The 14,656-nt window shown below is 38.8% G+C and overlaps 1 protein-coding gene across 2 annotated transcripts in view; it reads left to right on the top strand.

Moving 5' to 3' along the window:
* The window catches only part of PTPRT (protein tyrosine phosphatase, receptor type T), a 585,877-nt gene that overhangs the window by 297,870 nt on the left and 273,351 nt on the right, over window positions 1-14,656 (top strand). The window lies entirely within an intron of this gene.

Here is a 14,656-nt window from a genome sequence, read left to right as displayed (position 1 = left end):
ATTATACATACATATAGATGGCAAATACATACATATACATATACACATGGTATGTATATGCCATCTATATGTATGTATAATTATTTTAAGTTTGTAGGATTGTCTGTTGTTCTGTTCTACACTGCCACTATCTGGTTTTAACGTTGTACCTTTACAACACATTACTAATATCTGAGAGACCCATTTCCATTCTCTTTTTAGAAAACTTACTGGATACTTTCACTTATGTATTTTCCCAGGTAAGTAGTAGAGAATTTTGTTAAGTTGCAATATAAACCCTATTGGTTTTATATTGTACCTGCTTGGAATTTATGTATTAATTTAGGAAGAATTGATACCCTTATGATATTGAATTTCTCATCTAACACCTAGTTATGGCTCCATAAAGTCTTTTATATTTCCGAATAGAATTTCATAGCTTTATTCATGTGGGTACTTCATATTTCTGGTTAAGCTTGTTTCTAGATTTTTCTTTCTTGAAAACTTTTATGTATAGGATTTTTCTAGCATTACATTTTCAAACTGATCATTCCTCCCCTAACATTTTCAGTTTGTGTACATTGTGAAACAATTAGCATTTTTGCATTAATTTTGTAACCAGCCACCTTAGTACATTTTTTTTTCTCTGATATGTTTTTTAGTTGATTCACCAAGGCTGACTTGTGAATAATAATTATTTTTACCTCCATTTTAATGACAGGCCTACCTTTTATTTCAACCTGTTGATTAATTGCCGTAGCAATTATGTCTGGAATAGAGGACATCCTAGCCTTATTCTAAATCTAATGGAAGCGCTTAAATTAAATTATTTCAACATTAAACATGAAGCAGGATTTGGATTTGAGGCTCCTTTCTTTTTTGTCATGTTAAAATATATAACAATTTGGAGCCTGGCTGGTGTGGTTCAGTGGCTGAGCGTCAGTCACTCCATGAACCAAAGGTCACCAGTTCAATTCCGGGTCAGGGCATGCCCAGGTTTCAGGCTCAATCCTGAGTAGAGGGTGTGCAGGAGACAGCAGATCCATGTTGCTCCCTCACATCGATATTTCTCTCCCTCTCCCTTCCTCTCGCTCCAAAATCAATAATATAGATATAACAGATTTATTTCCATTTCACCAAGCCTTTTATCAGGAATGGATGCTTCATTCCTTTAAAAGCCTTGTAGGCAGCTATTGACATTCATGCAAGTATTTATTGAGTAGGACCAGGTACTGCTGGAGGCAGCAAAGTCTTTACCCTCATGGAGAGCGATGGTGCTGGGCAGGAGGGGAGGCAGCATTTCAAAGAATAGAGCCCTAGAAAGCTACTCGGAGGGAGGGGCCCTTGAAGGAGATCTGGATTCAGGCTGTGGTGAGCTGTGTGAGAGAGACCTGGGCAAAGGTATCAAACTGTGGTTTCAGAAATGATCAGATGATCTTCCCTTTGACCTCTTAATGTTGTAATGAATGAAGGCACATTTCCTAATATGGAATCATCTTGAACAGCCCAAATCAATCTCATTTCATCACATGGTAAAAGTTATTTCTGTGGGCTGCTAAATTGACAATATTGAATTTAGGATTTTTGCATCCATATTCCTAAGTTTGGCCCAGAGGTTTTTCAAGCCTATCTTTGTAAAGTTGTGCTTTGTCTGTTAGATGGTTTAAAGACAGGAATTCCTAAGTTGTCTTTCTTTCATCTATGGCCTAGTACCATTTCATTGCCATAGGAATAATCTATTTCTTACAGAAGTGAAAATATTATCTCATAAAACCAGGTGTCCTGGTGCTTTGGGGAAGGAAGAGGAGAGGAACACAGGTCATTTGGACATTCTTATGTGGTTTCGTTGGTGGTTATGGATTTATTTAGAGTTTCCTTTATTTTCAGTCAAATTTGTTAGTTTCTGATTACTTGGAAATTCATCTAGGCTTTCAAGTAGAATAGTGCTAGGGTTAAGAAAAACATGCGCCGTATCATTTTAATTTCTCATCGTCCATGATTATTTTATTATAAATAATATTGTGTGTATTAATTTAAAATTTTAAAAAAGCATTACTTACATATAATGAAAGTTACCCTTTTTTAGCAGGACGATTTAGTGAATTTTGACCAGTGAGTACAGATGTAGAACCACCACTGCTATTGATACATACCCCTAACCCCAAGCACATTCCCAAGCCCCATGTCCCCTCTCTCCAGGCCCCGGAGACCACTGTCTGATTTTTGTCCCTATAATTATGTTATTTCCAGGATATCACATAGAATCACACAGGTTTTTGAGTCTGATTCCTTTCATTAAGCATAATGCTTTCAAGGTTTATCTCTATTATTGTATGTATGAGTAGTTTGGTTTTTTATTGTTTCCAGTTTTATTAAGATATAATTGTATAATACTCTGTTAGTTTACGGTGTCCCACATAATGATTTGATATATGTATATATTGTACCATGATTACCACAGTTAACATCAATCACATTTGTTTCCTATTTGCTGAGTGGTATTTCATTGTATGAATGTATCACCATTTATCCATCTACGGATGGCAATTTAGGTTGTTTCCAATGTTGTCTACTATGAATAAAAATGCTATGAATACTTATGTCCAAGTCTTTCAGAAGACATGCATTTTTATTTCTCTTGGGTAAAGATCTAGGATTGGGTGGGATGGGTCACATGTATAAGTATATGTATAACTTTATAAGACGCCACCGTTATGTTTTCCAAAGTGGCTCTACCATTTTACATACCCAACAATGGTATGTAGGTGTCTCACTTGTTAGGACTTTGCATGATTACCCCCCACCCCCACTTCTTTGGCCATACAAGTAGGTGAGTGAGTGAGGGCTAAGAGCTCATCATAGTTTTAATTTGGATTTTCCTGACTAATGGTGTTGAACATTTTTCATGTTATTGCTTTCTGGGTATTTGCTTTGGTGAAGTGTTTGTTCAACTCTCTTGCCTATTTAAAAAATTGGATCACCTTCATATTATTGAATTTCAAGAGATCTTTATAGTTTATTCTAAACACAAGTCCTCTACCAAGTATGTGTTTTGCACACATTCTGTACCTGTCTGCAGCATCTCTTATTTCCTTGACAGTGTCCTTTGAAGAGTATAGGGTTTTAATCTTAATGAACTCGAAGAAATTGAATATATTTTGCTTTGTGCTTTTTATGTTATATCTAAAAAATGTTCACCTAAACCCAAGGTCACAACATATTTCTTCTATGTTTAGTTTTGGGTTAATTATTATATATGGTGAAGTATGAATCAAGGTTCATTTTTTACATATGGATGTCTGTTCAGCACTACCTATTAAAAATACTGCCCGTTCTCTTGTATTATGTTTCTTCTTCCATTTTTGGTAGAATTCTCCAATGAAAACACTGGGTCTGAATTTTTCTTCGTGGAAAGCTCTTTAAATTACAAATGCAACTTATTTAATAGACATGAGGATAATTGGGTTATTATCCTCTAATTCTTTTTGAGTGAGCTTGGTAGTTTGTGTCTTTCAATCAATTCACTTTATGTTATAAATTTATTGGCATAAAATTATTCATAATATCCCCCCTTTTCCTTTTAATGTCTCAAAGATCTGTAGTGATGTTTCCTCTCTCATTATTGACATTAATGATTACTTTTTTTTCCTTTTCTCTCATGATTATGCTGGCTATGGTTTTGTTAATTTTGTTGATTTTTTAAAATCAGTTTTTTTATTTCATCATCTTACTGGTTTTCTGATTGTACTGATTTCTGATTTTTACTTCCTCTATTCTGTTTTCTTTATATTTAATTTGCCCTCTTTTTTTAGTTTCTTAACGTGCAGCTTAAATTATTAACATGAGAACTTTTATATTCTAGTACAGGCATCTTAGTGCTGTAAATTTTTCAGTACTGTTTCAGCTATCGGCCACTATTCCACTTAGTTGAACATACTATGTCCTTATCCTTAACTTAATTTCCCTCATGGTACATTATTTGACCCATGGATTATTTAGAAGTCATTTACAAATATTAGGAGACTTTCAGATATTTAACAATTTTTAGTTTATATCTGCTATGATCAGAACACACATTTTCTGTGATTGCAGGTTTTTATATTTGCTGGGTTTTGTTTTATAGCCCACTATAAAGTCTGTTGTGGTGCATGTGTCAGGTGCACATGAAAAGAATATATCTTTTGGTAGTAGGTGTTGAGTGCTACAGATGCTAATTACATCAAGTTCATTTATAATTTAACTTGGCTCCTCTTCTCTAGTCTTAATGATATTCTATCTACTATTCTATCAAGTACTGGGAAAGGTGTATTGAAGTTTCCAGCTATCATTGTGGATTTGTGGATTTCTCTTTTCAATTCCACAAACTTGGTTTATGTATATCTGTGTTGGGTATATTTTGTTATATTTATGTAGCTGTGTCATTAGGTGCCTTTTAATATGGTTTTATTTTCTATTTTTTATTGATTTTATTAGTTGTTGGTTTATCTGTTCCATTATTGGTTTGCTTTCCAACAAATTAAATCTTAAACATATCTTTTGAATCTACTTTTTACTTTATTAATTTCTTTTTATCTCAGATATTTATGTTGTGGGTATGTATGTGTTTTTTATGTTTTTTAAAATATTTTTATTGATATCAGAGAGGAAGGGAAAGGGAGAAAGAGGTAGAAACATAAATGATGAGAGAGAATCATTGATTGGCTGCCTCCTGCAGGCTCCCACACTGGGGATCGAGCCCAAAAACCTTGGCATGTGCCCTGACCAGTAATTGAACCATGACCTCCTGGTTCATAGGTTGACACTCAATCACTGAGCCACCCAGGCTGGGCAAATTAAATGCCTTCAGTAATTTATTTTCACTATTTTTGTATGTAATGAAACAATGAAATATGCAGTTTGGGCAGCATTCCCTAAATTTTTGCATGAAGCATAATAGTTATTGCTCTTTTCTAAAATTTCTGGAGCAAACTGTGCTTTTGATTTTTTATTTGAATTAAATTTTGATTACATTTTTTAAAAATTTCCAAATGGTTTTGGATTTTGTTTCTTCATTCCTACTTTTGTAATGTCTTCCTAAATTTATAGAATTACCAGAAACTGTACAGTCTGTGCTGTTTTTAGTATTAAACAAGTGTGTGTGTTTTTTTTTAAAATCCAAGTAGGTGGTGTGAAAGCAACCATAGAAAATCAGTAACAAATATGTGTGGCCATATCCCAATAACACTTTACTTACAAAAACAGAGGGAAGGCTGGGCTTGATCCATGCGCTGTGCCAAACCCTGTCCTGGTGGGATTAGTAAAACACTAACTTGCATTATCTCAGTTTTCTTATATTTCCTTTAACAGTTTCTTCTGAAACTAAATCAGAAAACAATAGTTACAAATTATTTGAGGCTGCTGCTTCTTTCAAATATTTTGCCTTCTAATAACCTATTGGTACTTTTGTAACCCAAGAAATCATTAATTCACCAATTTGCACAAATACTACATTCAATTTAACATTGTTCCTGATTTGATTTCTAATTTTTTGTAATACCTTAACTCCCATTTTGTTTGTCTTATAAAAACAACAACAACACACAAAAACAGTTCTTAAATTCATTGACTTTTTTCTATTGTTTTACTATTTTCTATTTCTTGGTTTCTTAGACATATAGTCTTCCATATAAATGTTAAAATAATTTGGTAGTGAATTTTATGAAAGTCATAAAGATTCTGAACGATATATTCCATTAACTTATTGTCTTTGAAAGGACTGACATATTTAGTATATTCAGTTTTCTCATTAATACATATGGTATTTCTGCTTGTTCAGGACATGTTTTTATGTCTTCAATGCATTATATTGTTTAATTGATTTTTAAAAAATAAGTCCAGAACCATTCCTGTCAACTGTTTTCTTACTTGTCTCATTATTTTTAATTTCTATTAAGATTGTTATTTTTTGTTTCTGATTATTGCCATTGATTTTTATATACTTAGATCAGTTCTATCCAAATCAGTAACTCCTATATAAATCCCCAAAATTTCTAATATAGTCTTTCAAGTTTTGGGTTTACTATCACATCATCTGCAGATAGATTCAATTCAGTTCTTTCTTTTTCAGTATTTTCCCTGAGTATTTCATGACTGAGTACATTAGCTTAAACCACCAAAAGAGCATTCAATCAAAATGGAGGTGAGCATGCCTGTCATGTTCTTAATTTAAAGGAAACGGCTTCAGTATTTTACCCTTTAATGTGAGGTTTACTTTTTAATTTTATTATTGGTAGTATTACAGATGTCCCCCAATCCCCCCACTTTATCCCTCTCATCCCAGCACTGCCCCACCCCAGGCCTTCACCACACTATTGTCTGTGTACATTAGTCATATATATATACTAGAGGCCCGGTGGTCCCTCAGCCTGGCCTGTGCCCTCTCGCAATCCGGGACCCTGAAACTGGCAGTCCAACATCCCCCGAGGGATGTAGTAGTACGCAAAGCAGCAGGCAGCTGGGGAGGAGCCTGAGCCCGGGCCAGGCACCGCACTGCTCCTGCTCATCCTGGCCCCACTGCTCCTGCTGCCTCTCCGTAGCACACTGCCATGGAGGCGGGAGAGGCTCACGCTGCCACAGCTGCGCTCGCCAGCCATTAGCCCAGTGTCTGGCGCCCGTCAGTCAACTGAGTGGTACTCGTGCTGTGGGAGCTCACTGACCACTAGGGGGCAGCTCCTGCATTGAGTATCTGCACCCTGGTGGTCAGTGTGCATCATAGCGACTGGTCGTTTGGTCACTTAAGCTTTTATATATATACTAGAGGCCTGGTGCATGAAATTCATACACAGGCGGGGGGGGTCCCCCTCAGCCCAGTCTGCACCCTCTCCAATCCTGGACCCCTTGGGGGATGTCCAACTGCTGGTTTAGATCCAATCTTGGGGATTGGGCCTAAACCAGCAGTCGGACATTCCTCTCACAATACAGGACTGCTGGCTCCTAATTGCTCACCTGCCTGCCTGCCTGATCGCCCCCAACTGCCCCCCATGCCGGCCTGGTCACCCCATGCAGCCTGCTGTTCGGTCGTTTGGTTGTCCCTCACTAACCCCCCTGCCGGTCTTGTCGCCGCACTCAGCCTATTGGGTCGTCCATTCAGTTTTTTCAGATGTGACAGCCCCTGGCTCTTTATATATATAGATAGATTTTTCTTTGGTTAATCTCTTCCTGTCTTCCACGCCCTCCTCCCCTCTGAGATTTGTCATGTCTGTTCCATGCCTCCATGCTTCTGTACCTATTTTGTTCATCAGTTTATTATGTTCATTAGATTCCACTTATAAGTGAAATCATGTGATATTTGTCTTTCTCTGACTGGCTTATTTCACTCAGCATAATACTCTCCAGGTCCATCTATGCTGTCACAAAGAGTAAGAGATCCTTCTTTTTACAGCTGCATAATATTCCACTGTGTAAATGTACCACAGCTTTCTTATCCATTCATTTATCAATAGGTACCTGGGCTGTTTCCAGACCTTAGCTACTGTAAATATGCTGCTATAAATGTACAGATGCATATATTCTTTCTGATTGGTGTTTTGGGCTTCTTAGGATATAGTCTTAGAAGTGGGATTGCTGGGTCAAACAGTAGTTCCATTTTTTTTTTTTTGTAGGAAACTCCATACTGTTTTCCATAGTGGCTACACCAGTCTGCATTCCCACTAGCAGTGAACTAGTGTTCCCTTTTCTCCACATCCTCACCAGCACTCACTGTTTGTTGATTTATGGATGGTAGCCATTCTGGCAGGTGTGAGGTGATATCTCATTGTAGTTGGTTTACTAAGGTTTTTTAAAGAAACTTTATTATATTTAAGTCATGCCCATCAGTTCCTGTTTAGTTAAAGTTTTCATTACAATGTCTACTGGATTTTATCAAATGTATCTTGGCATATACATATATCAGTGAAGATTCCCTCTGTCACAAGTGCCAGGAAATCTTAACTCAAATTTAATTAAGCAAAAATCAAATGCATTGGCTTCTTTTTTAAAAAATTATCTTTGTTGTTGAAAGTTTTACAGATGTCCCTCTTTTTCCCCCATTGATGCACTCCGCTGCACTCCTCCCCCCTGCCCTAGGCATTGGCTTTTATAGGTGAAAAGGCTCAGGATAAAGCTGGCTTGAGTCCAGCTTGATATAAGGGCTCAAAAGGTGCCATTAAGATCTGGTATCTCTTATGGACTCTCCCCTGTGGCCACTTGATACACTGTAGCAACTCTGAAACTCATACACTTAGCTTCAAGCCCAGTGATGGCAGAAGTGGAGGTATTCTTAGGATTCCAGAAAATATCTTGTTCCCTCTCACTGGCTTTGGGAGGGCCACAGGCTTGCCCCTGAATCAAACCATCATAATCAAGGTAATGCAACGTGCTGAATGGCTAATGTACAGCACACGCTCCACCCCCCTCCCCGAACTGGGTAGAGTCCCATCCAGTCCTCATTCTCCGAGTGGAGAGAAGCAGGTGCATCCCCAGAGGAAAGTTTTGGTTTCAGTTACCAGAATAAGAGAAAACAAATACTGAGTGACACAATAACAGATGTCACTTTAGCATCGATTGCTTCAACCATATGGCTTTTCCCACTAATTTCTGGTTAGAATACATGGTTTTGATATATTAGCTGATAATAAACCACCGTTGGATTAATTCTTGCTTAGTCATGGTGTATCCTTTTGATGCTCTGATTAATCCCATTTGTTTAAAATTTTCCATCTGTACTCATAAACAAAATGGATCACTGGTGGGGTTTTTTGCATTGTTTGTGTCATGTTTTAGCATCAAGATTATGTTTTGTACAAAATATGAGTAGGAAAGTTTTCTTTATTTTTATATGGACTGAAATAATTTACCTAACATGAATTATCTTTATAAAAGGCTAGATAAAAAAAAATCAGCTGGAAAAAGGATTTTTCCTGATATGATTTTTATCACAGATGTTTAAGAAACTTTCTTAGACTCTTCCATGATTATCTGCTCCTTGACTGAATTTATTTTTTTCTAAAAACAGCATCACTCTCTAGATTTTAAAATGCACTGCTATAGAGTGATGCATACTCTCTTTAAAATTGCAAATGCATTTAATATCTTCCATTTATGATGACCTCACCTCCCTTTTCCTAATCCTATCTAATAAAGAGGGAATATGCTAATTGACCCTCACACCATTGCAAAGATGGCGGCGCCCACAGCCAATAAGGAGGGAATATGCTAATTGACTGCCCCACCCTCAAAGATGGCAGCACCCACAGCCACAAGATGGTGGCAACCAGTCCCCTCAGCCCCGCTGGGGTGGCAGGCGCATGGCAAGGCCGGGCCCACACCTGGGTGGGCCCGGCCTTGCCGCGCACCTGCCTCTGGAGTCCCCCGGTCCCCTCAGCCCCCCAGCTGCCCAGGACCGCCCGAGGCTCAGGTAACCAGGGGCGGTTGAGGCTTGCGCTGCCGGCAGTGGCAGCAGCAGAGGTGTGATGGGGCGTCACCTTCCCCTGATCACCGGGTCGCCTCCCGCCCCTGATGGCTCCCGGACTGTGAGAGGGGGCAGGCTGGGCTGAGGGACCCCCCCTCCAGTGCATGAATTTTCATGCACCGGGCCTCTACTACTTTATATTATACTTTCTTTATTTGCTTCACCAACTGTGCAGATGCTTTCAAAGGGGCACCTTTAGGGTTTTATTTATATTTTTCCTTTTAATGTTATTTCCAGCCCTCATTTTCTACTAATTTCATTTAGTTTATTTTGTTACTTTTTTTCTAGTTGGTAGAATGGAACATCATGGATGACTGTACACTGAGCATAGCTATAGCCGCTGCCACATGTTTTAACATGAAATTGCTTATTTTTTTATTCATTATTTTCTAGATAGTTTATAATATCTATATGGATCTGTTTGATCTAAGGTCTGGGTATTTAAGGTCAAGTTTTTTAACTTCTAAGAAATTAAGATTTTTATTTTAATTGGATGAGATTATTATTAGAAATGTAAAAAAAATTGCTCCTATAATACAATTTATTATTATTCTCTTGTTAGCCATATAATTATATATATATATATATATATATATATATATATATATATATATATATGTATGTATTTATCAAGGAAATAAGAAAAGAAAGTACATTCAAGGGACTTCAAGCACTTTAAGTGTATTAGTGTGCCACTAAATACATGATATGTTTGCACGTGTATGCATATATACACATATATATATGATTTTATTAATCCTGCATGTGCTCACATGATTTTATATTTTATCTGTCAAATTCTGAAAAAATATTTTTGAAATGTGAAACCTCATACTTCAGTTATGTTTATCACATTCTCTTCAAGTTTTCAGGTATTTTATGTTTGACTCTATGTTGTTTATGACTGTTATACTTTATACTTTTCAAGGTGTCAAATCAAATGTTTTCCTAATCCCTTGTCACTTGTAAATTTTCGAATGAATAAAATGCTAGGACTAGAAAAATTCTTATGTGTGATGTAGAATAGCTTCCTGGCTTCACTGATGGGAAAGGAGAGGAACTTGGTTCAAAGCCACAGAGTGAATTTGGTGAATTTGGGGGCTTTCTGCCATACTGTATCTTCCCCGTGCTCTGGAATCAGATTGCTTCTATATGAAAGTACAATAGTAGATGGTCTGATATAGGTAAAAAATGGAAATAATGATGAATATATATATACATATATATATATTTACACACACTACACACACACACATATATATTCTGTTCTAAGAGGGATGAGCGAATGAATGCTGGAGAGTGTGGGTGTGAGATCTGCTTTACTCAGTCATTCAAGGACCCAGGTTCTTTCTATTGCTGTCTCCATCTTCCCCTAGGCATTCGAGTCATCTGCAGGACATGGCTGGTGGGCAAAGGGAGAGAGAGAGAGCAGAATGAATCCCACACGGAGTTTCATGAGCCAGGCCTAGAAGTGGCACACAGCACTTCCACCCACTTTCCATTGCCAGGACTCAGGCATACTCCACAGCTAAGCTTGTGGCCAGAGGGATGGCTTTGGTGAACATCTAGCCAGCCTCTACCACATCTCGACCTCAGGTGGAGAATAGCATTGAATTTGGATGTCGGGGGAGAAGCTCAGCAGAGCCCAGGGCTCCTCCTGTTCATCTGAGGATCAGGATGAGGTTCCAAAGGGACTTGGGAAAACTGAGCTGTTTTTGGAAATGGGGGCAAAAGCCCAGAGGACCTAGAAGGGTGAGAGGGTGGACTCCCATATAAAGAAGACAAAAGAGCCCAGTACTTCCTTAGGTACAAAGGGAGCAGAATAAGTCTCAACACCATCAATTCTGAGAATAGATCACTTTGTCCCAAATGGGCTGGTTTGAACTTGGCTGAGCCCAAGGGTAAAGGCATTGCTACTGTGAACTAATGAGGTGGGGGAGGGGAGTGAGGTAGGGAGTTGTGGTGAGAGGGCTGAGAGAGATCCCTGGCTTCAGACACTTTTCTGTAGGACTTTGTTTATGCATCCAATCACTGAATAGGGCAATTTGGTCCCAAGATGTCACTTAAAATGTTGCCATATTTATTAAAGGGAGCAATTAAGGATTGAAAGTCTCCAGGGCAAAATGAATTAATCTATTTAATATTAAAATTAACCCTGGGGTCAATTCTTTTTAATTCCCCAGGTCCTAAAAAGGTCATCTGCACACCATGTCCCTATCACTCACATGTTGCTAGCAAAGTAGCCATCTGTGAAGCACATGAGAAAGGTCATTGTCTGTGACACACTCGCCAATGCAAGTCCGGCGTAGGCTTAAAACAGCTGTGCTCATAAAACTAATCAGCATGGCCTCATTTGTGATTGTGAGAAAAATGAAACTACTGAAATATCAAGAAACTTTTTTTTTTAGGTAAATGATGGTACTTGTCATGATAGAATATTAGAGTCATTAAAAATGTTTATTACAGACTCATAGACAAAGAGCAGGCTGACAGCTGTGGGAGGGGGTGGAAGGAGAGCAAAAAAGAGAACAAAAGAAGCAACTCATGGACAGGGGGACAACACTGTGGTGATTGCCGGGGGAGGGGGGGGGGAAGGTGGAGGAGGGTGTAGGGGGGATAAATGGTGATGGAAGGAGACCTGACTTGGGGTGGTGAACACACAATACAGTGTACAGATGATGTGTTGTGGAATTGTGCACCTCAAACCTGTATAATTTTGTTAATCAGCGCCACCTCAATAAATTCAATAAAAAGGAAAAATAAAGTTTATTTGGAGATTCAAAAATCAAGGATGCAGGGTTACATAATAAAATAAGTCACAAAAGAAGAATGCAAAATTGCATATGTAGGATAGTAGAAGCTATTTAAAAATGAATAGGGGAAAAAGAAACGTGGGGGGAGTGCATGAAAATATTTAGTATGCGATCTTGGATAATGGGACTCAGGCTTTTTTTTCCCCTTCTTTTACGTATTTTTTAATTATTATGCGTATTGCATTTCAAATAATGAAGCAGATGTCTTTTATTTCTATTTGTTTAAGTTTATTGATATTTAGAGAAAGAGGAAGGAAGAGGGAGAGTACATCAATCAGCTCCCTCTTGCATGCCCCCTTTTGGGGATCAAACAGCAACTGGGCATGAGACCTGGACCGGGAATGGAACCAGCAACCTACTTGTGCATGGGATGATGCTCAACCTACTGAGCCTCACTGACCAGGGCAAAAGACATGTTTTTTTTAAATTGTGTCATTGGTGGAGCTGCTGATTTCAGCTGGTCCTAGAGTCAAATATTACTGCATCCTTTGCATAACCCACATATTCATGCATGAACACATATAAGCATGTGTACCCATACAGGGATGCACACACACTCGCATACACACACACACACATATACACACCACAATACACCACAATTCTCCCAGGGAGTCAAGACCCAAGGCAGCAAGAGCAGCACAGATGCTCCTGCAAACTGCAAATTCCTCAAGATTCAATGCCTCATGATCCACACTGGGCATTGTTATCTCTTTCGCTTTGTTGAAAACTAGATTGTTGAGTCCCCTTCTCTCTTTCTCTCTCATTTCTCTCTCTCTCTCTCTCTCTCTCTCTCTCTCTCTCTCTCTCTCCCCACTTAATGGCTGAATATTATTGGATATAGGTCATTGAGTCACACTCAATCCCATTCAGACTGCCTCAAAACTGTTGCCGGCCTTTCCCCTTTTCACTGCTCTATCTTCCATAATCAAATAGGCATCATTCTGAGAATGAGCATGTAAATGTCTTTGCATTTTTCACAAATGTGTTGGTTGTGTGCTTGCCTCCAGCCTCTTGGGCCCAATTATCTGAAAAATAGACCTTCATTTGTTTTAGCTTAGGCTTGGTTGGTTGCAAATAATAGAAACCTACTCCTCCTGGGTTAATCAAGAGAGGAAGATTGGCTGGAAAGGTACAGGGGTAACTCACAAACCTCAAGTCAGTAAGGCTTTGAGGAACCAAAACCCACAACAGAAACTGAGGCAGCAGCTGGCTCTGTTTCTCTCCATCTTTCTCTCCCTCGCTCTTCACAGCTCCCCTGCTTCCTCTGCAAACCACTTCACTCTACTAATCACCTCTCTCTGCTCTCCCCCGACTCCTTCACATGCGGAATGTGCCAGTGTAGCCCCTTATAACAGTTCTTAGCTTGATTAGAACCAGAGGGACCCAATTTCAAATTCTCAGGACAAAAGATCTGATTGATAGGGCAGGTGTCCACCAACTGTGACCAGTGGGGTGGGTAGCAGGCTCTGGATGGCAAAGACACCCCTGATGTCCAGCCAATCGAAAGCAATAGCTAGGAAGTGTTTTAAATATGATCTTTAAAAGGAAGGTGGAGATCGTTTCAAGGGCTCTGGGCTTGTTCCAATGATCTGCCTCTGCTGTTGGTTGACCAGGCTGACTGTGAAAGCGATGGTGCCAGGGATCTGAACATCCTTTAGTTAAGCTGGTGCGTGCGCATCCATTACCGCATGTGATCCTCACCACATCACCAACCCCGTCCCACAGGGTCAGGCTTGGGACTTGGAGAGAACAATGATGCATCCAGGTTCACACCTGAGCATCATCTACAGGGATGGTATTTGAATCCGGCTCTGACTCAGTCCAGCCTCTTTCAGTACCCCATGGCTGCCTTTTTACTATTCCGTGTGTGTGTGTGTGTGTGTGTGTGTGTGTGTGTGTGTGTGTTTCCTCATCTTAAAACAGTGGTTAAAAATAATACTTGTATTTTCCTTAAAGGCTTGTTGTTACAGCAAGATGGATTGGGTAGAAGCACTCTGCAAACTACAAAATAGGATATAAATATTATTATCACTTTATGCACTTACCCAGCTCCTCCATGCCAGCCTGTCAAGGTTCACTTTAAGCAGTGGTTTGATTTGGCAGAACTTTCCTTGCAGGTTGTTTTGTTAAGAGATATTCAGAGGGATGGTAGGTAGGGGTGGGAGGACTAAATCAATAAGCTTCTAAGATATTAAGCCTGCAAAACATTAAGATGTCAACTCTGATAGAGTTTTTTAAGTAAATATTGAATTTTGTGGGGGTTTTTTTTTTCTTAAAAAAACCATCTTGACATTTTTAGTTATTCCAAATTGAAATCTGAATTATCAAAATTGCTTCTGTCCTGGTAAAAAGTAGACCCACCATCTGCAAGCCA

Source organism: Myotis lucifugus, unplaced genomic scaffold (genome assembly GCF_000147115.1).
Source record: "Myotis lucifugus unplaced genomic scaffold, Myoluc2.0 scaffold_16, whole genome shotgun sequence".
In the NCBI taxonomy this organism is placed as follows: domain Eukaryota; kingdom Metazoa; phylum Chordata; class Mammalia; order Chiroptera; family Vespertilionidae; genus Myotis; species Myotis lucifugus.
The sequence above is the reverse complement of the archived record's forward strand: the minus strand, read 5'-3'. Positions and strand labels throughout refer to the sequence as shown.